Source organism: Polypterus senegalus, chromosome 15, assembly GCF_016835505.1.
Source record: "Polypterus senegalus isolate Bchr_013 chromosome 15, ASM1683550v1, whole genome shotgun sequence".
Classification (NCBI taxonomy): Eukaryota; Metazoa; Chordata; class Cladistia; order Polypteriformes; family Polypteridae; genus Polypterus; species Polypterus senegalus.
The window spans coordinates 135783723-135809934 of NC_053168.1; the positions used below are offsets into that span (position 1 = coordinate 135783723).

Here is a 26212-nt window from a genome sequence, read left to right on the forward strand (position 1 = left end):
TGTCCAGACTACTGTGTTTTTGTTTAAAAATGCAGACGTTGGCCTTCATTTCCAATTTACGCCCACATTACCCTGGCATTTTCAACCCCCAAAAACAAATCACTCTCCGTAGCCATATATTTCTGAAAACGTCGGCTCAGCATTGCAGTGTGGACGGGTGAAAACATAGACTTTTGAAAGCGCAGACTCGTTCTCTGATTGGTTTCTGCTTATTTTGTAGCCCTTCCCTGATTGGATCCTACTTATTATAACATCTCATTCTGACTGTTCACCCTTCATTGAAGCACACTGGATTCTAACTCGGTGAACATAGAGGAGTTGCTTTCCTTGGCATTTGTTGTGTTGCTTTTCTGTATGCATCTAAATTGTGTTAGGCACAGTTTGAATGCAGCATATATGTGTGAAAGGCAAATAATTTATAGTGCCATGCGCTGCAGTGTTACGTTATAGCCATATGATTCCTTCGAGGATTTTTCCACTGATACACCGTTGTATATCTTTGTGGTTGTTTTAGTGCGAGCAGAGATACTTTCATAAATGATGTGAAAATGCTAGTGTGGACAGAAATCGCCGGAAACTGTAGCAGTGTATACATAGTCTACGACAGGGGTGCCCACACTTTTTCGGCTTGCAAACTACTTCTAAAATGACCAGGTCGAAATGATCTACCTACATTAAAAATTATATATGTATATGTTGTCGTACCTTGCATAACTGAATAACCTTTATAGCACAATAACAATTCAATACATTTATGGTCACTATAGTATTTGGATTTAATAATCGTCATGTGGGAAAAGGCTGACTCGCATAAATAAGTAGAGTCGAATAATTCAGTCAAGGAGCTTTTGAATTCAACCAAGGGAAAAATGACGGCTGTCCGATTAACTGCGATTTTAGTTCCCTCTCCTTTCTCTTTCTCAGATCGCTTTTCGGAAGGAAGTCAGTTTCGTAGATTTTATGAACAGTTCGAAAGTGCCTTTCCACATTTTCCTTCTTTAGAATAGCAATGATAGATTGACAGATCAGACAAACGCACTTCGATTGTGACATTGTGAGAAAAAAAAATCCTCTTCCAATTTCACATCCAGCCCATACCCTCTAAAAACAATTTTTTTTAAATCCCTTTTTTAGTCGATATAAGTTGGAAGGCCAACTAGATCACTTAGATAGCCGGAGTTTTGCAGTAGCTCGCTCATTTGATTGTGCGTGCGGGATGTACAGTGTGTTAGAAGGGAAGAGATCTCAGACTGGCCGCTTTGCATGTCAATCAAGTGGCAAATGCCATAGGGAGGATATATGATAGACTAACATTTAAAAAAAAATTTTTTTGAATGCAACGCGATCTACCTGCACTACCTTTGCGATCGACCGGTCGATCACGATCGACGCATTGGGCACCCGTGATCTACGAGAACAGGAATATTCTCCCTTTTATATTATCTGGCCCCAGCATGAAAACTTCTCTTACTGTCAACTCCTCCGTCTGTGCGTCTTTTATTACGCTTTGTGAGACTACAGTTCCCTGTGACTGAACCCTTGATGTATGAAATAAAAATTATAATCGACTTCTCCGTACTTTTACCAAACCACGTTAATCCCACATTCCGATTTTTTCCACTAATTTTTTTTTTAATTCTCTAACTGACTGGCCGTGCATTTTAGCAATTCAAATTCTAAAACAGCGATAAGACTCGTCTATGAAACAGCAGCCTAAAAATCAGTTTTGGTACAATGTAGAAGTCTCCTCGTGTGCTCCATGCTGTTATCAGTTTCAGTTTTGAGCACATAAAAAAAATCTCTAATAAGTTGAGAAACATAATGAAGATTAAATGTAACACAACATTCTCAAATCTGCTTCACTGTATTCTGCCACACCGGAATTTACTGTGGATTAAATGTCAAAATTTGCTTTTTGAAGTGGAGATTATGTGGTTCACTGGGGGTACTCCATTATGGAGGAATATCTTAGACAAAATTAAATAAATGGAGGAGGAGGAGGGTGGGAGCAGGTGCTGATACAGAGTGTTGCTGCACCCACCACAAGACAAACCATCTCAAGATCCCAGATTAGGACCCGTATGCTGCCATGCGATGGGTGACACCTCGGCACCACACTAGTTCAGATGGAATGGAACAACAGGGTGATGGTTTTTTATGGTGGCTGATTCTTAGAAAAAAACAGAAAATCAAAGGTTTTGGAAATGTCTGCTGTGGCAGAATGAGAGCAGCAACAAGTTGTGGGATTAAATAACGGGCTTAATAAACAACAAGAACCAGCTTCTCATTAAGAAATTGGTTAGAGTGAAATTGATTGGAGTTTGAAGTCCCGATTTAGCTGGTCATCTGTCGGCTCATTTCAAGTCTCATTTGTGTTTGGCTGCCAATTAATGAAGAAAAGAATCAAATCAGAGGGCTGAATCGTTAAAAACAGGGCAATTAACTTTTTCAGGGCTGCGGTCGACTTTTGTCAAAATTCAGGGATAGAAGACAATAATCAGCTGCAAACTGTGACAAAACTTGTCCTTACGTTTTAGTTCAACTCTCTTTGCTAGAAGGCCGGTTACATAGCTTTGTTGATTTGACCTCACTTCCCTGCGCGTGCCTGAGTAGCAAAGAGCAAACAACCATCTGAAATGGCATCCACATCTGGCGAGAGACCAAAGCGAACGTACAAAGCAAAATACTCTATGGACGTTTTCACGTAATTTTCGTTGAATAGGACTCTGACTTGTCGGACTCTTAGTTTGATGCAAGTGATCTGGAGATGGATATTGAAAATGAAAGTGAGGTACCAGCATCAGCCTATCGGTCCCCAGCTGACACTTTCGGGTAGCTGATGCGCCTACAACAGCGTTCGCCTAGGACTGCGGTTCTCAAACTTTTGTACTTCGCGCCCCCCCCCCCCCTTTTCTCCCTGAAATAATTCTGCGCCCCCTGCATAATATAAGATAGATGAGAATAACCCATGATACAACTAACAATGGTATGATACTCGTGTGGTGTTGCGGTATCCTATCATTTTTACTTCCATAAGATTTGCATGTGTTCAGCTAACTTCGATGAAATATTTGCCATTTTTTTTTTTAAAGTACTTTAATAAATGTCAGAATGCCCTTTGTGGTTTTTGGTAGTAATCTCGTATAATCCCAAAAACAAAGAATAAATTATTTATTCTTATTTAATTATTTTTTTATGTAAAGAAATGATTAAATATGTTTTAATTTTTAAAAATCTCGTAAACGAGGACACCGATGAAGTCAATCTGCGCGAGACGAACGTATTTTCGTCCACCAAATACAGGGTGACACAGAAAAATGGGAACTTTTGAAATGTGTATAGTGGCAGCCATGTATAGTTGGCAGCACTGCGGAACAGGGGACCTTGAGCTGTAAACAGTCTCGCCATTCAGGAATTTAGTAATCAATGGCAGCTGTGCGAGAATTGTTCGGTAACCGTGTCATCTCAAGATTCGGTGACATTCCCTGGCCCTCAAGATCACCGGATTTGTCCATTTGTGATTTTTTCTTGTGGGGCTACCTTAAGAGTCGGGTCTACACGACTCGGCCAAGGACACTGAATGAACTGAAACAAAGAATTCAAGAAGTGGTATCCCAGCTGAGATGTTGCAGCGATCAATGGGGAACCTCAACAGCAGATTGGAAGAATGCATACGTCATTTTCAGACATTGATAATTTGGATTACTGTCTCTTAAAAGGCAAGTTGTAGTGGTTCAATAGCTGTCAATAAATTTTTTTTGTTGGATTTCTTAGATTTTTATTGGGTTTATCAAAAGTTCCCGTTTTTCTGTGTCACCCCTGTATTATACCGCTGTTAGTTGCATCATGAAAATAACCCAATACGCAATAAATTATTTAACTCAATTTGGCAATATTGGCTACGCTGCCAATGTGGTGCAGTCGCGCCACATTATCACCTGATCTATTGTTACCTGAATGTTCGCGACAGATACCGATACGTCTCAGACTTTCTGGATTGAAAATACGCGACTATCAAAGCAGCAGCCGTGGCGCCGCTCATCATAGAAACAAACTTCAAATAGAAAAGGAGCTCAGAGGGTCTCGATATCTCGAATGTCAAACCAAACCTGGACAGGCTGCGTACTTTAAAGCAGGCACAAATTAGTCATTAGATTTATGCCTTAGAAATGTTTTATTTTAATTTTAGTTATAATGCATTCGTTGTGATTATATGCTTGCAAATTTAAATTTGAAATAAAAATGTAAAAAATTAATTTGGATGTCTTGTTCATTTATTCAACGCCCCCCCACCCCCTTGTACAGCTTCAGCGGCCACTCAGGGGGGCATGCCCCACAGTTTGAGAACCGCTGGCCTAGGAGGACCACCACTTACGATGACAAGAGGTTCAAACCATATTGCGTCACACTGCGACTGCCACTGCTGCGTGAAGACAGCCAGGCCGCCGGGTCACCGTGCATTCCTGCTGGCCATCGAGGTGCCCCCGCTTAGCCACTTCTGCCAGAGATGCCAAACATGCGCAAACAGCAGCCACAACACATTTATGTGTGAAACCATTGCTTTGTGTGCTTTACAGAAAATTCTGTTTTTTGGAAAAGATATTCAGCCACCAGAGAGTTAAAATGAAAGGAAAAGGAGTTAATTAGCAGTTAAAACTGGTCACGGATTAGGAAAAGGGTTGGAATTAAAACGTGTAGACACTGTGGCCCTCCAGGATCGGAGATGGACACCTCTGACCTAAGGTGACTTCTAACATTTGGGCTTTGATTGGTTAAATTTCTTTTGTTTTTCCAATTGGAGCCCAGGCAGCTGAAGTGACTTTCTTGTGGTCATTTGGTGTCAGAAGTGGGATATGAACTGAAAACGTCAGAGTCTGAAGTCCAAATGTTTTGCCACCTTAGTCTTCCTCTTCTTCCAGAATGAGTGTGATTTAATTTGGGCACAGCAATTTACATTAGAGCAACTAACAATATTATTCAGAAGGAAAGACTATAGTTTGGTAATCATAGTAAAGTCTTTTATTACCACAAACAACCGTCTATTACTGAGCATACGATGCAAATACATTCAAACTGTGATAAAATGACAAAACACTACTGAGCCTATCGTGTGACTTTGCTGAGATCTTTGTGAGAATATCGGGGTATTTTTTATTTTTTTTCAGAAGAACAATCTGAGAAACAGGAGACCAAATTAGGGTTAGGGTTAGGGTTAGGGTTAACCCTAACCCTAACCCTAATCCACTGCATCCACTTAACAGTGTCATCTCCAGACAGAGGAGTAGCTTCAGTGACAGACTTTTGTCACTGTCCTGCTCCACTGACAGACTAAAGAGATCGTTCCTCCCCCACACTATGCGACTCTTCAATTCCACCCGGGGGAGTAAATGCAAACATTAATTTTATTTTAATTCTTTTCATTTTTATTACTATTTAATTTAATATTGTTTCTTTGTATCAGTATACTGCTGCTGGATTATGTGAATTTCCCCTTGGGATTAATAAAGTATCTATCTATCTATCTATCTATCAAAGAAAACATCTCCATTTTTATTTCCTTCTAATCTCATTGCTGCCTACGAGAAAGCAAAAAATAATCAAGGAGATCTCCCTTTTAAAAATGTTTCAATCGGGTGGCGAACCTCCCGATGCCTTCTGAGTAAAACCCTTCCTGAAAATCACAATGCTAAAAAATAGGAAATGTTGTTGCAAAATAAATTATGAGTACTAGGAGCCTACTGACAAATAAACTAACATCAGAAACACATTTCCTGAGCGCCTCCCTACTGAATACAAAATGGTGTTTTGCGGGAGAACGCAAAAATTAATAAAAAATTAAAAAAAAACGCTTTGAATCAGATTGCAAAATTTTGTAGCCACTTTCAAAAAAATGTAGTAATGACTCTTGCTTTCAGTTTGATAGGAAAGCCTGATGAAACAACTTGAAATCCTGACCGTCACGTCACTCCTGGCCCTAACCCTGAGACTTTGGACGGCACATATTCAGCCATTCGGCTTCAGAATGAGCTCAGGTCACCACACAGATTGACTGTCCAGCGCCGTGCCACAGTCCAGAATAAAAATGATAGGAACCTGCTGGCAAAATAACTTGCAGAAGTGGTGTTCTCTGCATAATAAATATCAGAAATATCATTTTTGATTTTTTTTTTTGAGTGTCAGTTCTTTTGCCATTCTTGTAAAAGATGCATTGTATCAGCTGATGATGGCCTTTATCCATTTTGCAAAACCCCACTGATAGTAATTCAAGATTTGGGTTTTTGGGAAGCCAAAATGAGTCCTGGCATCGGGTATCACTGAGCACAAGACAGGAACCAACTGTGGAGAATTCACACCCACACACGGGCATACACACACACACACGGGCATACACACCCACACACTCTCTCTCGCGGATGGTTAGACCAGAGACACGTACCTCAATAAGACGACCAGCGTCTGGTGGTATTCCACTTTGTGAGTATTTCTGGACCACAGCAGGTCAGATGACGCTCAGGTGTCGATCTTCGGAGAACGAGCCAAACAACAATCCATCCATTGTTAGGACGGCAGCGCTGTCACATCTTGCTACCAGGCCGCCAAATTCACAAAACCTGCATGTTGACATCTGAAGTACCCAGACTGGTGCTATAAACAGCCACAGTGCAGCTAACATCTGTTAAGCGATTGCCCACTAAGATAAACTTTCTTTTGTTGTTTAAAAAAAAAAAAATAGGCTCCTCTGGTGGCATAGTTTTCAAATTCAGACAAAATAAAGAAAAAAGGGCTTTTAAAAAATGTCTATTTAATTTCCTTTTTATCGCTCTTCACTTACCACAGTTTTTTTTTTTGAAACAAGTATGGTTGCTCTTAAAAAGACATGAAAGCTCACGGCTAACCGGAAAAGTCAAATCTTTGTATTTTAAAATAATTATGGTGCTCTGCGCCTGCGCTCAGTGAAGAGCGTGATACCAACATAAACTGAATTGTTATTTATCATAAAGATGTCCTTGAAAGACACAAGGTAAGCACAGTAATATTAAAAAAGTAGGTGAGCTAATATTAATAACAATATTTGTAACATCCATTTTTGACTTTATTTTTAAAAAGCAGTGACTATAGTATAAAAGATGCTAACATTATGAAGTATTGTTGAAGGAGATAATGAAAAGAAAAGATTTATTAATAGTTGGAGTTGTTCATTTACTTTACAGGATGATTGTTTTTATTTTTTTTTTTTTGTGTTTTTACAAAACATTCATTATGGAGATTTTGTGAGACAACAGCACTGCACAGGACAGCAAGGTGACTGCTTGTTAAACACACCCATTTACTGCCCTGTCATCTTCCTTAATAATAGGATGCAAACTGTCATTAACCGGGAGTCTGTCCAAGTGCCATCGAGAGTCTCTGGGCTGTCTGGTCACTGGGCCACATCAAACAATCGATTGCTCTATTTACCGATATCGAGCTTGATAACGGCGTGAAATGCTTACACAGCACGACCACATCGCTTGTAATTTTAGAGTTACAAACAGCTTTGTGCATCAAATGTAAGGACAATTGGAATTTATAAGGGGTTAATAATTAAGACCAGATACACTTATGAAAGAAATGTACCTGCTGCTTCTTCTGCAGTCCTGGGAGAAAAAACACAAACAAACACATAGTCTGAAATATGAATTAATAAAACTAACAAACTAATTCATATTAGCATACTCATGATGGTGGGATTTATATCTGTTACCTTATGAATGTGTCACCCATTTAGATAGATAGATAGATAGATAGATAGATAGTGTAGTAGGCAAGATATAAATGTGGATTAATTAACAAGAATGGCATTTTAAAATAGATAGATAGATAGATATGAAAGACACTACATAATAGATAGATAGATAGATAGATAGAAATGCAAAGAAAACAGCATTGGGGCTCCAAGGGACTCCCTGTTTGCTGTCTAGATAAGGAATAATGTGAATAAAATGACCATAGTATATGAATTTCACTTTGCCTGAAATAAATGGCATTGGGATATGTGCCACCTTGGCATTTGACCAATGATACTATTATGCAGTGTGTTCAGATATTAAGAGATATGCCTCAGCGTCATTTATTTTTCGGAGAGGGACAAATGCCTGTGGAAGATTTGTACAAAAGTTGATATGACACAACAGTTTAATCATAAATGATTTAAACCAGATATGTTTTCATTTAACAGACTGCTGAATTAAAATGTTTCCAAAGTAAATCAGTGATTTTCATATCATACTGTAATCATGCTCAATTCATAGATGTGCACATGCAGCCATGATCCTGCAATATATTTAAATACCCGGGTTCTTTTTAAAAGAATTTATTTTCTTTGCAGTCTTTTTAATTAAAACTACTACTTCCACCCACCCCACACTGACATGGTAGAATGGCATAGAAAAGTCACTATATATAGATTTATTTCAGTTTCAACATTAGGATTTGTGTCTTTGTTGAGGTTCTTTTTTCATGATATATGTATAGTGGCTGTATAGTGTGCTGGGCTTATGGCAGAAGTGTGCTTATTAAGAGTAAATTGAATTGAATTGAACTGAACAGATAAGACTGAGCTTGAGTCGAAAAACAAACGTACAAAACACAAAGAGAAATGTCTACAGTAGAGCGTGCATAACAAACAAAGAAATATAAAAAGTGCTTTTTTTATATTGCAAATAATTTATAGAAATAATTTTATCAGGAAATACTTAATCAGGGCATTTTAACTGGTCAGCCAGCAAGAATCAGTGTTTCAGTATTGTACATTATTGTAGCTAAATATATTTATATTTAAAAAATAAGTCCATCTATTGTACATAGATAGATAGATAGATAGATTATAATTTTAGTATAGTAGGCAGGATAGATAGATAGATAGATAGATAGATTATAATTTTAGTATAGTAGGCAGGATAGATAGATAGATAGATAGATAGATAGATAGATAGATAGATAGATAGATAGATAGATAGATTATAATTTTAGTATAGTAGGCAGGATAGATAGATAGATAGATAAGATAGATAGATAGATTATAATTTTAGTATAGTAGGCAGGATAGATAGATAGATAGATTATAATTTTAGTATAGTAGGCAGGATAGATAGATAGATAGATAGATAGATTATAATTTTAGTATAGTAGGCAGGATAGATAGATAGATAGATTATAATTTTAGTATAGTAGGCAGGATAGATAGAAAGATGGAGTGACTGATTGATTTTAATTTTAGCGTAGTTGGCAGGATTACGTAGATAGATAGATATATCTAAATGTATAATTGAATTGCCATAAAGTGCACTCTACAGCATACAGCACAGCATGTAGATCTAAAGACAGGCAGTTTCTGGACACAGAGTGTGATTTGGAGTAGACAAGACGACATACAGGGTGACATACAGAATATGGAGACACAGTAGTTACAAAGAGAACTAGATTGAGTAAAGGAAGACGCTCTAAAATCTGCTTTATCTTTACATTAGGGCAGTTTACTGATGAATGATTTAAACCAGGTTTGTTTTTATTTAGGATTATTTTCCAGCTGAATCTAAATAAAGCTAAATAAGAATACATTGCACTCTGATAAATTAAATGGAAGGCATTTTATTCATAAATGACTTAAAGCAGGTATGCACTGCACTGTATTTATTTTTTCAGACGGCTCAATCAGAAATGTTCCCCATGCAGGTCAATGAGTGTCTGCTCCTATCACACTGTAATTATGCTCACTTCATAGACTTGCACATATTCACGTTATGCTGTAGGATATTTAAATGCTCGTGTTTAGTTTTTAAAGCCACTTATTTTCCTTCAGATCATTTTAATGATAACTAATGCCTCCACCCAGCCCATCATGGCATGGAGGAATGGCCGCTGTGTGACTGCAGAATTTCAGCCCCAGAGGCCGTCAGCCTTATAAAGTGTTGAAGGTGCCTGCTGACTATGAAATTCAGCACTGAATGTAATTTTTCATGCTTTCTCAATGGGATTCTGAATGTTTCTACCCATCCCAGGAAATTCATGTTGTGTTGTTTTTCTATTTTGTATTTTTCAAAAATGTTCTGATAGTCCCAGATACAGGGGTTCAGCTCCTGGGCCCGGGCACCACCAGTGTGTAACTTGTATATCGGCCTCCATTATCCTTAATATCTGCTGGTTGTTTAATTTGCGACTCTCAATCGGGGTGCATTGTATTTGTCCGTGTGTCCTGAGATGGACTGGCACCTCGTCCGGGGTTGGCTGTCACTCCCTGACCAGTGCTGCCATAACAGGTGCCAGTGTCATTGTGCCCCTGTCCTGGATAAGCTGATTAAAAACTCGATAATCGGATGAATGGATTTTTTTATGAGCACTGAAAGACATGTCGAATGCCAGCTTTGTAATTTTAGGCAGACAGTGTGGTTTAGTGGTTACGACTTTGGACTGCAGACCCTGAGGCTGCGGATTGAAATCCCACTACTGGCACGGTGTGACCACGAGCAAGTCACTTCACCTCCAATTGTAAAAGCAACCGAATCTCAGCTGTTGTATGTTGCCATGAATAAAAGTGTCAGTCTAATAATAATTTATGCACACAAAGAATCAAATATCTATTCTTTCTTTTATTTTCAATATACATATTTCTGTAGATACAAAAAATGCTTTCAGGTTGGCCAGATTGTTGCATTGTGTAATATTAGCAACGTCATTTGGTTTTTACTGCTCAGCCTCCTACAGAACTCACAGCCTATAGATGAATAGAAATAAATATTTTAATCTTGCCTAACAGAGTAAGCAAATATTTCTTTTATTTTTTTTCTACAATGACTATTCATATTTGGTTCAAAAAAAGAAGCACAAGGTGCTGAATTAGTTTATTTTTTACCTGCATGGTGGACAGGCCAAGGGCCGCAGAGGAGGAAACATCACAACGCCAGTCTGAGAACAGAAATGATGGCAGGCACTGTCCAAAAAGTGTATATATATATATATATATATATATATATATATATATATATATATATATATATATATATATATATATATATATATATATATATATAAAATTAGGAAAATTAGTAGCATTAATAACATGAAGAGTAAAAGGAAAGGAAAAATAACCAAAATGAAGCATGTGAGGTTCTTCCAAAGATCCATTCGAAAATTTTAAAAAATTCAAAATCTTGGGCAAGAACTGGAATGTTAGATTTAATGTGAGTAAGACCCGACTGACCTAAATTTAATATATTCTAATCTTATATAATTAAAAAAAAAAATGTTAAAAACTGAGATTTAGGAAGTTAAAAAAAAAGCTGCAAATAAAATAACAGTTTATATTTTCAGAATTTTCTGGAAACTCCACAGACACTTGAGGGAGTTTATAGACTACAGTTATTATTAGCTTGCCCTAATGATTTTATACAGTATATGAAGACAGCAGTTTCGTTTAATTTTCTCTTAAGATGTATGTAAGGAAATAATAATAATAATAATAATAATAATACATTGGATTTTTATAGCGCCTTTTCTATGCTCAAGGCGCTTACAGTTAGAACAGTCAACCTCAGGGCAATAATTTCAAAAAGAATTCCGTGCGACATGAAACCAAAGCCCCGGTGTACGTCCATAGTGGAGTGTCGCCGGTTCACCTGAGGACTTCATGAGCTCCGGGGTGGCACTCCGTGCGCGACTCGTGGCCCTCATCCATGTCTTCTTTCAGCTGGGACTGTCACCGCGAACGTGCCGGGCATGTCTGCCGTGCAGCAAAGTGAATCACAAAACTGCGCTTCTCAAGCGGCTCCTTAGCCATAATTAGAAAAATAAAAGGGCAATTTCTGACGGAACGTCTTTGTCTGAGGTTCATTCCACGGAAGAAAGCAGAGGATTATAGAAGTTTATATCTCTTTATACATTAATTCCAAACTGTTCCTCCAAGCAGAGTTCAATTGCTGTGCTAAATAATGCATTACTTCCTTAGCTAGTTTCATTTTCGACTGTAAAAGCATTTTAAAGCCGGACGAGTTTATTTCACAAGTGCTTTAAAAACCGCTTAATAAAGAAGACCAATTTATGTGCGGGAATAAATGCTGTATTGAATTTGATCAGCATAGATAAAGTACACATATTTTTAAAAGGAGTAAAACAAACTGAAGTTAGAAAGAAGTTAGTACAAATAAATAAATAAAGTCTCCACTTTTAAGTTTATTTTTTCTTTTAGCTGTTTGTTAGCTGTACGGTACACTCTCGAAATTCACTCTCAGTGGTTCTTTAACTCTTTTAGGTTCATTTATTTTAATAGAGACAGAGTGAGACGGATCTGCTCTTAGATCTTTTGTGGATAATAACAGTTAACATAACCAAAAAATGCAATCTAAAAATCTTCTTGGAAAAATAAAAAATAGGCCAATACACATCAGTTAACACCACTTGGTGCTTATAACCGACTGAAGAACGCACCCTGCCTGGAAAGTTGGGACACTTTTCTTGCATTATAAAGTCAATTATTTAAAAAAAATCTCAAATGGTGCGCTCCTTCTCTTCTCATTCTCCAAGACACTCTGAAGGAGACTTGCTGGTAAAAACAATTATTTTAAACCGAATTCTGTTTCATGATATTAACCCGCGAGCCCTTTTATTTATTGTCATTTGCATACACATCATACTGCTTCGTCATCTGTCGTGCCAGCATCCACTACCACGTAATTCATGGACTAACATGGCGTTTGTAGTTTGCCTCATTTAATCAACTATTTTCTCAGTTTTCTTTTTATAAATTATGTTAAATATTAACCTAAATACTAAATATACTTTAAGTTACTCAGCTTACTTGATTACATAGTTATTTAAAGTTGTTTAGAACAGCCCTCAGATATTTCTGTCTAATTGTTTACGACTATTTCATACAGAATTCTTCACATTTACAGTATGCAGTTTTAGTAAAGCTCTGTTTATTTGTTTGGTTTATGTTACTTTATATCTTTCTGTCTGTTAGTCTGCATGTGTTTTATACAGCACCCTCCATATCTAAATCTGTTTTGTAGCAAATGTTATATCTGCTTATCTATATTTAATGCAGTACGCTTTACACCTATTTAGATATTTAGAAATCACATCTTATCTGTTTATCTTTTAGACAGTATTCTTAATAGATTCATATTCTGTCTGTCTTTTCTGTATAGTGCACTTTATGGCTATTTTTCTGTCAATTACGTATTTTCCTGTTCATACACCATACATTATATCGATGCTCCTTTCAAAACCCATTATATCGTGTCTTCCAAACCTGTCTATTATACAGTGTATTCCATATCTATATATGATACCTTAATATTTAAAATTCTGATTCATAGTTGATTAGAAGTGGATTTTGCAAGCTTTTAAAAGGACAAATCACAATGGACAGTTAAAGACATGTCAGGAAAGAAATGTTTTATGTTCTATCAAAAATGAACTTTTGTATTTTATATTTTATCCTCTTTCTGAAGAAGTAGTTGTTATATAAGTGTAATTAAAGGTTGCTTGAAAATTTTTGCTGTTTATTATACCAAAATAAAAATCTCGCTATCTATCAATCCTGCCTACTATACTAAAATAAAAATCTATCTATATATCCTGCCATCTGTATTAAAATAATAATCTATCTATCTTGCCTATTATACAAAACTAAAAATCTATCTATCATATAGTCCCTTTCATAAATATCTATCTATGGCACTTTTAAAAACAAGAAGAAGTAGAGATAAAAATGTGCTATCAATGCTTTATTAAAGTTTAAAGTACTCCTACAAAGAAGTTTGAAAGACTAATTTGAATACTATAAATTTATTAATCAATTGGATAGATCTATCCAGCAAACCCGGGGTGCAAATGATGTTTGATATTCTGCAGGAAAAAAAACTTGAAGGTCGGAGGCCTGTGTGAGCTACTGTTGCTGTTACTGTGTTTCAAATATGAATAAAGGTTTGTTTAAAATTTAAAAGTATCTCTCTATAAAGAAATATGGGAAATTAATAATATGTTAGGCTCTGTTTGAGATGAACATTTGCATTTCAAATTTTCATAGCTTTCTGAAAAACAAACATGTAATTGCTTCCATATAGGAAAATGCAGCTAATCTGTATTATAATTGTAAATAAGGGATTTGTTCAAAAAAATAAATATCTATCCATCTTTCATTTGGCTGACCCCTTTATCCAAGGCAGTTTTATAACATTTGGTTCTACAGTATTTCTTTTGGTTTACCAGTTGGAGCTCAGGCAGGTGAAGAGATGTGCTCAGGTCACACAGTGGTGTCAGTAGTGGGATTTGAACCCACAGCCTCAGGGGTTGAAGCCCAAAGCTTTAACTGTTATACTTCACTCCTTTTTTATACAGTACTTTTTATATCTCTACCTTTATTGTCTCTAGTGCTCTTTATATCTATTTCTGTATTTTGGATGTCACCCTTCATACCTACCTTTTGTTTCACACTTTACACTCTGTATTATTATACGGTGCCTTTCTTATCTAGTTTTATAAACAGTAGGAACGTACTGTGGCTGTGGTGGTGATATGATATAAACTGGTATTAACTGGATATCAGATATTGGTTTGAATGGATGTGTGCTGAAGGAGGAGTGCACTGTGGAGTGGGAGTAGTGCTGGTCTAATTATTAACTTAGTTTTCCTATCAAGATGTTAATTATCCATTAAACTGTATTTATTATTTATATTATTAAGTCTAATAAAGATGATTCCAAAATAAATGTCTATCTTATATATATATATATATATATATATATATATATATATATATATATATATATATATATATATAGTTTAGTAACTTTTATTCCTAATTATATATGTATACATAACATTATCAGTTTATCCATCTATGTTATACTGTATTAATGTTTAAAATTCTGGTTCATAGTAGACTAAAATGGACTTTGCTTATTATAAAATGACAAATCTCGTTCAAGAATGTCAAGATAAGTTAGATATTAATGATATGTTATGTTCTGTTGAAAATGAACTTTTGTGTTTCAAATTTTACAATCTTTCTGAAAAAGTTGCAATTACTTCCACCTTGTCTGTTATGTAATTGTAATTAAAGGTTACTTTAAAATTAAACTATCTATTTTTTATATAGTGCATTTTAATATCTATGCATCATATAGGGCCTTTCTATCTATCTATCATTCATTCTATCCATTGTAGTGCATTAGAATATCTATGTGTTATATACTGCCTTATATGTTTATTATAGTGCTTTTGAATATCTGTTTATAATATATTTTTTATCTGTTGATCTATAGTGAATTTGAATATCTATTTATTATATAGTACCATTTTATCTATATATTAATCTTATTTTGCATTTGAATATCTATTATTATATAATTCCTTTTAATCTATCTCAGTGAATTTTAATATCTATTTATAAAATCGTTTCTTTTTATCTATTGATCTATTTGTCTATCTAATACAGTATTTTTGAATATCTATTACATAGTACCTTTTTAATCTATCTCACAGTGTATTTGCATATCTATTTATTATATAGTGCCTTTTTATCTGTCTATCGGGTAGTCAATTTGAATATCTGTTTATCAGATAGTGCTTTTATCTATGCATTTGAATATCTACTTATTATATAGTGCCTTTTGATCTATATATCTATCTTATTTTGCATTTGAATATCTATTTATTATAATAGTGCCTTTTTATCTATCTCATAGTGCATTTAAATATCTATTTATTATATAGTGCCTTTTGATTTATATATCTATCTTATTTTGCCTTTGAATATCTATTTATTATATAGTGCCTTTTTATCAATCTCATAATGCATTTGAATCTCTATTTATAAAATCGTTTCTTTTTATCTATTGATCTATTTACCTATCTATTAGAGTACGTTTGAATATCTATTTATGATATAGTACCTTTTTATCTATGCATTTGTTTTTTACATATTGCCTTTTCATCTGTCTATCGGATATTGAATTTGAATATCTATTTATTAGATAGTGCCTTTTGATCTATGTTCACTTTATTTTTTAAAAATAAATACATTTATCTGTCAAATAATACACAACACTGAAGCACATGGCTAGTCAAAGTTCAGCTGACTCTTATTTTACGACACAGATGACTGATTGATACCATAAAGAGAAGCTTCTCTTGCACGTTTCTTTGTCTTGCGCTGCCTGCTCCAGTAACGTCCCCCGTTTCTCGACCCAAACGCAGACGCTGCCCTGCCACGGCTCATGCCGCCTGTACACCCCGCATACAATTCATTTACTCTTCCTGTACGTTGCAGAGATTAACCTTCCTGTGTTGCCTACAGGCGTACGACAGCTGTTGAACAGACTGGCTGTGGCTCTTGAGCAAAAAACATAACAACGTATAATCAATCAATGAAAATTTAGTTTCACTGGAATAACCTCAAATACAATTTGCAACTTTTCTATGAAATGTAATTTTCTACAATTGCATTATCATACATTAATATCAGGCAGCTGCATGGATTTGTGACTTTTAAAGTCTATTCTCATCTCGCGCTCTTTGATGTAAGTAATTAGCAAGTGTAACAAATCTTCCGACTTGTCTGAAATGCTATTACTGTGCCATTAGAAGTCTGAGTCTGTAAGAAAAAAAAACAACATGTACACACAATGACATAAGTTCTTCTTTTCTCATAATTTTGAAAAGAAATACAAGACATGTTGGGGGACAAAAGAATAAGGGAAACACACAATGCAGAGCTGACCAATGTAGTAAGTAATAAACATATGAGTTAAGTATAATCCTTTAATAAGATTTAGCATTCAGCTAGAGGTCTTCAAATGAAGCTTTAATAGACCACTTGCAGAGACATGAAATTACACAATAGAGTGGTCACAATCACAGCTCTCGCCGCTGACCTTTTCGGAGATCATTAGAATTTGCTTGTATTCCAAAAAGAAATCTCCTTCCAGTAAAGTCTTACGCAGAAAAAAAAAAAAAAGCTAACAAGAACAAACCTGCTACTCATTCATATGGCGTTATCTCTTTTTTAATATATGTGCTTTCTGACTTTTTTACCTTTACAAATCCCCATTTTTTTTCCACCTTGGTCTTTTCCATTGTTATTCACCCTGTTTATTGCTTGAAGCAGCCCTGACATACTGGACATCATCTGAAACCACAAACGACAGGATGCAATAAGCTAGAGAATAGCAGTAATCTGAGGAAAGTTCTTCATTCACTCTTGCTCCTAACTCTCTGTCTTCTTATCCTACATAGAAAATAAAAAAATCAATACCACCTCACAGGGCTTGATAAAAGCAGTGGACGAGTAGAGCAGGAACGCTGGATATAGTAAATTAAAGTGATCAAAATTTTCCAGTCGACTCAGCCTACAGCTTACATAAACTAACAACCCTGTCTGCTGACTGCCTTCCTTTCTTTCTCTTTCTTTCTTTCAATTAGTATCAGACATGTAATAGCATATCTGTTATTTTTAAAAGAGATATTAATTAGTTTGAATTGTATCCACTTGTACATATTCACCATTTCCCTCACTGCTTTTAAAAGTCATTTTTATATAATTCATATACCCAAGTCACAAGGAGACACACAGCCTGTGAGAGCAGCAGCAGGTGCAGGGCACAAAACAAAGCGAAACTGGTCATCAGTTCTCCTTATATGTGAATAGATGGGAATATGCAAACATACGCATATCACAAAGGGCCTAGCAAACATTTACAATATACATTAGATAGATCCTAATTTTAGAATAGCAGGCAAGATAGATAGATAGATAAGAAAGGCACTATATAATAGATAGATAGATAGATAGATAGATAGATAGATAGATAGATAGATAGATAGATAGATAGATAGATAGATAGATAGATAGATAGATAGATCCTAATTTTAGTATAGTAGGCAGGATAGATAGATCCTAATTTTAGTATAGTAGGCAAGATAGATAGATAGATAGATCCTAATTTTAGTATAGTAGGCAGGATAGATAGATAGATAGATCCTAATTTTAGTATAGTAGGCAGGATAGATAGATAAAGGATGGCTATATACAGTAGTGGATAATAATCATAATAATAATAATAATAGCTTTATTTCTATTGTGCCAAAAATAGAGATATCATTTTATCTATCCTAACAACAAATTGTGTTTTTTTTACAGAAACTTAATAAATAAATGAAGCAAAAAAGAGTTTATAGCAATAGAATATACATACTCTGTGTATATATGTATACATACACACATAGGTACATTGTATATTATGTAAAATATCATAATAATAATAATGTCTTTATTTACATAGTACCATTTATGCACAGATAGTGTCTTTTTTTTCATGCGTGACATTAAGCATTTTACAGAAGCTTAATAAATAAAAAATATCATAACAAACAAGTCACATAGATAGATAGATGCCAAATAAATAAATACATTTTAAAAGAAAGAATAATATAGATAATAAGAATGATGAGCTGCAGGTTGTCGTGCTTGTAATTCCCTCTCACTGATGCTGTAGATGTGATGATCTGCCATCTCACTGCTGCTCTTTTCCTTTCATTGCTTATGTTACTCATATATATATATATATTATATATATATATATATATACTGTATATATATATACTGTATATACACACATATCTAGTAATAAAGACCAACTGTTTTGGAATGCAGGGATTAGTTTGCCTGGTGTCTTTTCCGTGTTCCCCACATGGATCCACCCGTCCCTTTTGCTTTTGTGTCTCTTTTAAGTTTAACTCTGACTTGCTTCATACAAGTCCATTTCTGCTTCTGGTGTGCTAAAAAGTCAAAGAAAACATTTGCATCTGAAACCGAAAGGAACATAAAAAAGCAAATACATGGTGCTATTAAAAGATGGGCTGCCTTTGTTTGTCAAGACGAGCAATTTCCTGGAATTTTTAAAGACCACCACCCCCCTATCTCCATAGTATGAAAGGTAGCAGGAGCAAACTTTATAAGCAGTGTTTCTGTCTATAAGCTTCACAGTTGGACCCCCTGAAGAGATGCTAACGCAAAATAACAAAGAACACAGGAGGGCAGTTAATCAATGAGACAACATTGTTGATTTTTAAATAGGCAAAGACTCAAAAAGGGAGAGAAGACAAGGATTCTACAGAATTATATGAACAGTCATAGGAAGTAGAGCACCATGAGAACAAAGACATACCTGCTACTTAATGAAACTCAAGGTCATCTGCTCTGAGAAGAACAAGCAGCTGGTAATATGAATAAACCAGATGACAACTTAGACTGATTTACAGTTTAATATGTGATATGAAAATTAACACTTTCTTTGCATGAACCTAACCCCTAAATGTTTTACCATACAGAATAAGCATGTCTACTGGTTAAGAGTGATCTGCAGGCTGGGATCCACAATGTGTGTCGTAGAGGTGAAGGAATTCAAACCCTGAGGTTGTGGGTTCAAATCCCACCGCTGACACTGTGTGACCCTGAGCATCTCATCTGCCTATGTGCCAACTGGAAAAAAAAAAGAAATGGAACCAATTCTATCTCAAATGTGGTAAGTCACCTTTGATAAAGGAGTCCACCATTTAAGTAAAAGTAACGCAAATGTGCCAGACCTGAAAGAGATGAAATCCAAACTTGTGCCAAAGGACTGCCCTATAAATGGCCAACCTCCCAGTGTTTCTATCAGTAAGTTACTATACCTCAGTGGCATGGCACTGTTGGGTTTCTTCCTATTGCCAGTTTGATTTTGCTCATCTCTTCAGAGACTTTCACGTGAGACAAATGACCCAGCCATTGTGAGCAGAGCTCCGCTGGCCTCTAAACTGTAGCTAGGTTAAGTTTTCATGCAGGAGTACAGCTTCACAAACCTAAAAATTAAAAATATGATGACAAGCAGGGCAGCTTTGTACATCTAAAAGTAAAATAATAATGGCAAGCTGAGATGTAGAACAACAATTTCTGTAAGGAAATTAAAAAAAATGGAAATATGTGAATGTTTCTGATTCACATGCCACGTAAAAGTAAGTTGATTGAACTAGAAATTACATTTCAGATCACATTGTTTGATGTACATGTGTACAAAGGCTAGCATGCAGGTCTATTAACTTTAAATCTTAAAGTTATAACATTTTAATTTCATTCATATGCATTAATCCACCCATTCATTTTCTAACCTGCACATACTGTTCAGGGACTTGGGGAGCAGGTTCCTGGTCCAGCAGTGTTGGGTGACTTCTGGATCGAGTGCCAGTCCATGGCAGGGCACACTTACACACAGAAGGCCAACTCAGAAATGACAGTAAACCTTATCCACCTTGCTATGTCTCTAGTATAAGCCGTTTGGTATAGAATTCATAAAAACAGCACTAATGTTTGTGATGCACCATCTGTTGCAATAAAAACATGCAATGCATATGTCTTTCTTATATGCCATTTGGTATGGGACTCATAAATGCAGTGCTAATGTTTGTAATGCACCATCTGTTGGAATGAAAAATGTTATGCATTTTATTAGTAAAATTGTGATGTGCCTTCTGCTGGAATGAAAAATGCAATGCATATGTCCTTTTTATATGCCATTTGGTACGGGATTCATAAAAGCAGAGTTAATGTTTCTGATGCGCCATCTGTTGGAATGAAATATGCAATGCATTTTATTACTACAATTGTGATGTGCCTTCTGTTGCAATAAAAAATGCAATGCATATGTTTTTTTATATGTCATTTGGTATGGGATTCATAAAAGCAGAGTTAATGTTTGTGATGCGCCATCTGTTGGAATGAAAAATGCAATGCATTTCATTGCTACAATTGTGATGTGCCAACTATTGGAATGAAAAAAAAAATTCATTTTATTACTAAATTTATTACAAAATAAATGTCCAGTGGAATAGTGCAATGCAAATGTTAACACTAAATCTTTTCTACATCGATTATGTAGATTTCAACCTGTCTTAGATGGAAAGCACTGCTAGTCTGTATACAGTACATACAAAATGTCTCGCATTTATGCCTGGGCATAATATTGTCTAGCATCAACATTAATGTGCAATAAACAAAGGAAATAAGATGCACAAAGAAAGAGAGACGTAAGGACGAGTATATCAAAGAAGTTCCTAAAAGCACATCATGATCGAATGACAGACGGACTTGCCATTGTACCGTTGTGCCACAGAGGGCGTTTTGCTGTATCTTTGGGAAGTGAGAGACAGAGAAATGGGGAGAACATGCAGACTGCACACAAACCATGCCTCAGCCTTACCTCCACACTCAGGACTGGAGAGCTTGTGAGGCCGTCTGAAAACAAACTGTTGAGTTCTGTTTTTATTAATTACAATACTAAACATGCGATGAACTGCCGTCCTTCCAGGGTTTGCCTTGTGCCTTATGCTAGCTGGAATAGGTTCTAACAGCCCCCGTGACCCTGTTCAGAGCTAAGTGGGTTAGGACCTGGCTGCCTAACAATACAAGATACTCATTATTATTGCTTTCACTAAAATGAAGTAGGGATAGGAAACAGGAGATATGGATCACCCTGACACTCATTGGCCACTTTCTTAGACATTCGCCTCTAGCATGCCTCTCAAACAGAGTGAATTCTTTAAAGAGTGAAGTCCCAGAAACATTCTTTATGGATTTTGGCCACATTGCCTCCAACAGCATTCTGCAGCTCATGAACATTTATTGTCCACGCATACTGTACGGTTCCACCACTCTACTGGATTAAGATCTGGAGCCTGCGAAGGCCATAGAAATGAAATGAGATCTAAAGGCCAAGGACTTCTGCAATGCCCCTCATATTCACTAGTGTTCCTCTCGTTTTTATCCCACTACTAGGATCAGACGTTATAAACTCTTGGGCTGTCCCATCCAACACTGGCTGCTACAGCTCTGTGATGACACACTGGCCTTGCAAAGCATCATGGGGAGTAGAGAAACAAATCTGTCTAATCAGGCCACGCCCTGAGTTTCCAGGAAAATATTTGGTGAACAGAGTGACCATCGAACATAGCATGTTAACAGTGAAAAAACGCTTTGGTGAATATTGTCGATCAACTGGACCCAAAGAACCCGGTGGTTTCCCAATAAAAAGCAACCAGCACAAACTGAGAAAAAACAAAAAAGAATGAAAAAAATAAAATACATTTATGTAAATGTAAAGGCTACAAAGAGAAAGTGATAATATTAGATTTGAACACACAATGGACAGGTTAAAAAAATTGAAAGTCCCCCTAATGAGAAGGATTTAGGAGTCGTAGTGGACTTGTTACTATCAACGTCCAGACAGTGTTCAGAAGTCATTAAGAATGCTAGCAGAACGTCAGGTTATATAGCGCCTTGAAGTGTACAGAATTCCAAGGAGGTTCTGCTGAAGCTTTATAACACACTGGTGAAGCCTCAACTGGAGTCCCGTGTGCAGTTTAGGCCTCCAGGTTTAGGTTTGAATACACAATGACAGGTCTGAAAATCGAAAGTGCACCTTATGAGAAGGATTTAGGAGTCGTAGTGGACTTGTTACTATCAATTGTCAGACAGTGTTCAGAAGTCATTAAGAACGCTAGCAGAATGACAGGTTATATAGCGCCTTGATATGTACAGAAGTCTAAGAAGGTTATGCTGACGTTTTATAACACACTGGTGAAGCCTCAACTGGAGTCCTGTGTGCAGTTTAGGCCTCCAGGTTTAGGTTTGAATACACAATGGGTCAGGTCTGAATATCGAAAGTCCACCTTATAAGAAGGATTTAGGAGTCATAGTGGACTTGAAATCATTAATAACGCTAATAGAATGTCAGGTTATATAGCGCCTTGATGTGTACAGTACAAGTCACAGGAGGTTCTGCTGAAGCTTTATAACACACTGGTGAGGCCTCATCTGGAGTTCTTTGTGCAGTTTGGGTCTCTAAGTTTAGGTTTGAACACACAAATGGCAGGTCTGAAAATCAAAAGCACAACCTAAGAGAAGGAGCTAGGAGTCGTAGTGGACTTGTTACTATCAACGTCCAGACAATGTTCATAAGTCATTAATAATGCTAACAGAATATCAGGTTATATAGCGCCTTGATGTGTACAGTACAAGTCACAGGAGGTTCTGCTGAAGCTTTATAACACACTGGTGAGGCCTCATCTGGAGTTCTGTGTGCAGTTTTGGTCTGCAGCACAAAAAAAGGACATAGCAGCACAAGAAAAGGTCCAGAGAAGAACGACTCGGCTGATTCAGGGCTACAGGGAATGAGTTATGAAGAAAGATTGAAAGAGCTGAGCCTTTAGAGTTTAAACAAAAGAAGATTAAGAGGAGACCTGACTGAAGTGTTTAAAATTATGAAGGGAATTAGTCTGGTGGATTGAGATGGTGACTTTAAAACGAGTTCATCAAGAACACGGGGACACCGTTGGAAACTTGTTAAGAGTAAATTTCACACAAACGTTAGGAGATTTGTCTTCACACAGAGAACCACAGACACTCAGAATAAGTGACCAAGTAGTATGGTAGAGTGTAGGACTTTAGAGACCTTCAAAACTCGACTTCCTGTAATTTTAGAAGAATTCAGTGGCTAGAACCGGCGAGCTTTGTTGGGCTGGATGGCCTCTGATGGTCCTAATATTCAGCGTTTATTTATATGGCACCTTTCTCATGCAATTTAGGAGCTCCTGCTTGAATGACTCACAGTGGAGGTGGCACAGTAGAGCTTTTCTACTCTCTCAGGCTGATCAGATTCCTTCACACAGCTAACGTGCTCTCAGTTTGATGTTACCTTATAATTATCAGACTTATTTAATATTTAACTGAAACTTACGACTCTTCAAATCATGACCTTTCATTTTATTTATTTATTTTATTTTTTTCACCATTCAGACTGCTTGGGTGGTAACTGGCGTCCTGTCATTATGCGTCCCTGTCCTGTACTCATTACTGGCCTGGCTAACCACAGCATCAATTAGGATTAAATGCATTAGGGGGACGAATGAACGAATATCAGTGACATAAATGTAATATTTGTTAGACTTGTAGGCACCAAAGGCTAATATCTAAATACATCACAGAAGGTAATGCAGGATTCATTTTATATAAATTAATTTTAAAAGCGCTTTTTGTCCACATCGCCTCTTGACCAAATCTTAAATGGATTACATTATTCCACAAATGCACCCAGGGTTGTTACAGTATATGAAATCCATACCTATTCTAATTTCGAGTCAATGCCCTTCTGTTTGAAAATGAAGACTTAATTAAATGCTTATAGATTATTTCAGATCTCGGCAACATGGACATAATTAGGTGTAGACATTTTAATTTGAATGTACAGATTATTGCTGCTTTTAATGGTTTATTTTATTTATCCAAGGGTTTTATCATTGGGCCTAGATTTAATAAGCATCGTCTCAGTCCATCAGTCAAATAGTTAAGATGCACTTTGGAGTTATTATTTTTCCTCAAACTGAAATTTTATATCCACCATAATTCTCTGAATACATCGACTAGAGAGCACACTTTACTGATAGACATGGCTTCGTGTACATCTCCTCTCTTGAATACTGAATGCTTTATCCTGTCTATGCTTGGCAAAGGGGCTTGGAGGCTCAGTACCCCTCAGCTCCAGTGACCCAGGGGTGCCTTCCATTGTTGGTTTAACACTTCTGCTTTAAGAGATCGACCGCCCTGGTTTAAAGTCCCACACCCAGTCCTTTGTACGAGAGGGTCAGAGCCATAGCGGGGCAAAACGACGCCTGGTGCCGAAAGGGAAAATAAGCGCCCTTCTTCAATCCAAATGGACAAAACAAATTTTATTATATTCACAAAGAAAACCAAAAATTATTATTTTTGAATTTTTTTATTTACATAAATAAATTACAATACTTTTGATAAAATTGACACAATATACAAAAATTCACGACAGAACAAAATTCGGTAACGGTTGAACGCGTTTCGCCCTATTAGGCTTAATCAAAATCGAATTGGCTTCAAAAAGGACTGTATACTTCTTTTTTTAATCCATTTTCTGTCGTGAATTGAATAGGAATAAGAATGATAGTTCTAAAATAAAAAATTATTTGATTTTCTATTTTATTAAAACTACAGTGGGCTGGCGCCCTACCCGGGGTTTGTTTCCTGCCTTGCGCCCTGTGTTGGCTGGGATTGGCTCCAGTAGACCCCCATGACCCTGTAGTTAGGATATGGATGATGGATTTTATTAAAATGTCACTTCGGTATTCCTTATTAGAATCAATAAAACCATTCCATCATATTTCTTTTTATTTTTCAATTTATTTCAGCCAAATCTATAAAAACAATACAAACTAATATACTACACAAAATGAACTTACCTTAAATAAAGTTAGAAACACGCGAGAGCGTAAAGATTCGAGTAGACAGAGGAACACTATGAGAGCGTAACGACTGGTAGTGCATTGCGCTTCCGACAATAACGGTTGCGCCACTCCGTTGTGCGTTTGCATTTTACTGGCGTGGTGGTTTTCAAGCAGTGCGTCCTTCTCTTTATTTTACTTAGAACTGCACTTTTATTTCTAATAATTCAACTGCAATTGTAAAAGACAATATAAACACATTTCAATGTGCAAGTTGTTTATACAATCATAAAGAGTAAAGGAAAATACCTATAAAAATTTTACAAATTTTCAGTGATATTAATGTTTTTATTACATTTTTTTCTTCTTTTTAACCCGAAACAACCACATCGTCGATCAGCGCCCTTTGAAGATCGGCGCCTGGTGTGGATGGCACAGTTCGCACCACCGACGCTACGGCTCTGGAGAGAGTCTGCACATTCTCTCCATGTCCGTGTCAGCTTTCTTCCCACATCCCCAAAGATGTGCATGTTAGGTTCACTGCTGCCGCCAAATGGGGCTTATGTGGTGCAAGCTTTGCTACCCATCAAAATGTGTTCAAATCTGTTTTGTCTTAGTAGAGTTCTCTATTACTCTACTTCCCCCTATTGTATTATTAATGTGTACCCTTTGTCAGAATGCCTCATATTTCACAGACTTACCACTGTTTGTAAGGTATTGCCATATAGAACGTCTCCCCACGCTCCCTTCTACATTTATAACCTCGAGCAATTAGGTGTAGTAAAAGACAAGCAGGAGTTAAGTTACACTGGAAATAATGTATTATTAATAATATCTTATATATAAATGTCTACGTGGAAGTGTGGTGTTATGGGTCCACAGCTCGTGGAGA

The 26212-nt window shown here is 36.3% G+C and overlaps 2 long non-coding RNA genes across 3 annotated transcripts in view; both read right to left on the reverse strand.

Annotated features, from left to right (window-relative positions):
• Positions 1–26212, reverse strand: part of LOC120515418 — a 93513-nt gene that overhangs the window by 11612 nt on the left and 55689 nt on the right. The gene's annotated exons all lie outside the window — the stretch shown is intronic.
• LOC120515419 lies at positions 10681–11951 on the reverse strand. Its single transcript, XR_005630653.1, has 3 exons — positions 11655–11951; positions 10892–10969; positions 10681–10753 (listed from the first exon to the last, which is right to left on the reverse strand). It is a non-coding gene; the product is annotated as an uncharacterized LOC120515419 (long non-coding RNA).